Source organism: Amaranthus tricolor, chromosome 8, assembly GCF_026212465.1.
Source record: "Amaranthus tricolor cultivar Red isolate AtriRed21 chromosome 8, ASM2621246v1, whole genome shotgun sequence".
Classification (NCBI taxonomy): domain Eukaryota; kingdom Viridiplantae; phylum Streptophyta; class Magnoliopsida; order Caryophyllales; family Amaranthaceae; genus Amaranthus; species Amaranthus tricolor.
In genome coordinates, this window is record NC_080054.1 from 4,380,809 (window position 1) to 4,383,308 (window position 2,500).

A 2,500-nucleotide genomic window follows, 5' to 3' on the forward strand; every position below is an offset into this window, starting at 1 on the left:
GTAGGGAAATTGGTAGCATGGAGCCATGGCCGGAGCCTCGCCCCGAGCCGCGGGCCGTGGGCCGACAAAGGTGAGCCGGGGTTCGAACGCCCGAGCGGTGGGCCTTGGGATCTGCTACGAGCCCAAAAAGGAAGTGCTTGACCCGAGTCCGATGACCCAAGGGAGGCAGGACGATAGTCTTGAGCCATGGCCGGAGCCTCGCCCTGAGCCTGACCCGTGAGCCACGAATCAAAAGCCGTGAGCCGCGGGCCGCGGGCCGTGGGCCACGAGACTCAAAAATGTTCTTGAAGGTATATATAAACAATACAAGTCATAAAAAAGACAATATGTTGCAAACAAAGGTGAGTTTTGGTCCATGGAAAAACTAGTATAACTTAACTCTCATTTGGGTGTCCCCTAGGGTCACAAGGGAAAAATCTCTTTATCTATTATAGGGGGAAGGTTATAGTTGAGGGTTGGGGCCCAAGGTGCCATCGACTGGGCATGTGGTAGGCATGGAGCCATGGCCGGAGCCTCGCCCCCGACCCGACCCGCGGGCCGTGACCCCGCGGGCCGACCCGTGGGCCGAGGAAGGGAACGCTCGACTCGTGAGACGTGGGCATTGCTACGAGATCAAGAACGATATGCTTGGCCCGAGTGAGCCGGGGGATCTTGAAAAATCCACCCTTCTAATCTAATGATACACACGCACGCGCGCGCGCTAGGCGCTAAGGCGCTAAGGCACTTAAGCACTTAAGCACTTTAGCACTTAAGCACTTGAGCACCTTGAGCACCTGAGCACCTATATGGATGGTTATAATATAATGTGAGCTCTCAAGGTGCTGTGAAGGTTTTCGGGCCATGCGGTACGAAAGACGCTATGGCCCATGGGAAAGAAGGTGGTAGCATAGAGCCTCACCCCGAGCCGTGAGCCATGAGACCCCCCCCTTGTGATTATGGCTTGTAAGGGAGTTCATTGCAACGTGATCGAAAACATCATTCAAACTTAATATCAATGATTCTCATTACTATGGTTTGTAAGGGAGATTGTGGTATAGGAGCAATGTGGTAGCCTTGAGCCATGGCCGGAGCCTCGCCCCGAGCCCCGAGCCAAGAATGAGCCATGAGACCCCCCTAATGATTATGGCTTTTAAGGGAGTTCGTTGCAAGGTGATCAAAAACATCATTCAAACTTAATACCAATGATTCTCATTACTATGGTTTGTAAGGGAGATTGTGGTAAAGGAGTTCAATGTAAGTTGATAAAAAATACTCCCTTTTAGCCTCTTATATCATTCAAAAATTTATTTTTACCCATTTTTGAAAATAATATCAATGACTCTCACTCATAATATCTTTCCAACAAGCCTCCCATTTTTTCAAGATTTTTACAATTTTTTATCCATTTTTCACTATTTTTCACCAATTTAACGGAAAAAAAAAAAATAAAATATTTTTTTAATGAAATTAATATTTTTAACTAAACCAATCTATTTGTATATTTTTTCTCAAGTGTCTCCTAATTTTTCATGATCTATTGACACTTTTTACTATTTTTTATTATTTTTCCCTTTATTTCACCAATTTAACGGAAAAAAAAAATAAAATACTTTTTTTAATGAAAAAAATTTTTTTAACTAAACCAATGTCTTTATATATATTTTCTCAAGTGTCTCCTAATTTTTCATGATTTATTGACACTATTTACTATTTTTTATTAATTTCGCGTTTTTCGGCCTTATTTAATTAAAATAAAATACTTACAAGTTTTTTTTTTTCAAAATTTCAGCTTCTAAAATTTCTTTAATATATGTTCCAACAATACAAGTCATAAAAATGACATTATGTTACAAATAAAGGTGAGTTTTGGTCCATGGAAAAACTAGTATAACTTAACTTGCATTTGGGTGTCCCCTAGGGTCACAAGGGAAAAATCTCTTTATCTATTATAGGGGGAAAGAGTTTGGGAGCCTTGGGCTGGCATGGCCAGCACCCCCTCGCCCAGGCATGGGCGTTATGCGTGTGAGGGGTGACTACCCTCCATCACGTTGAATGCCATCCCGTGGGCCATCGCCGGCGATCGGTTTTTTCCGGTGGCTGGTCGGCCCTACCAGACGATGAGTGGGCCCTTCCTAGTCAGCTTGGCCTACGGTGATTCGTCTGGGGGAACGTCCCTTCGGTTGCTCCCAATGCCCCTTTCGGTTGACGGTTGACGGTTGACGGTATGCTTGAGGCCTAAGGAAATGCTGCGTCTTGTGATCCCCGACTACCCGCTCAGGCGGCACGACGGGTTTTCTTGACGTGGTTCAGTACGCGGGCTGATTCGTGTTGGTGTGGGAATGTGTTTCCCCTTCGGTTGCTGGTCCCTTCGGTTGAGATACGCTTGATGCCTAAGGAAAGGTTACGGGCCACGGAAGGACGTGACTTAGTATGCGGGCTGATTCGTGTCAATGGTCCCTTCGGTTGCCGGTCCCTTCGGTTGAGATACGCTTGAGGCCTAAGGAAAGGTTGCGGGCCACGG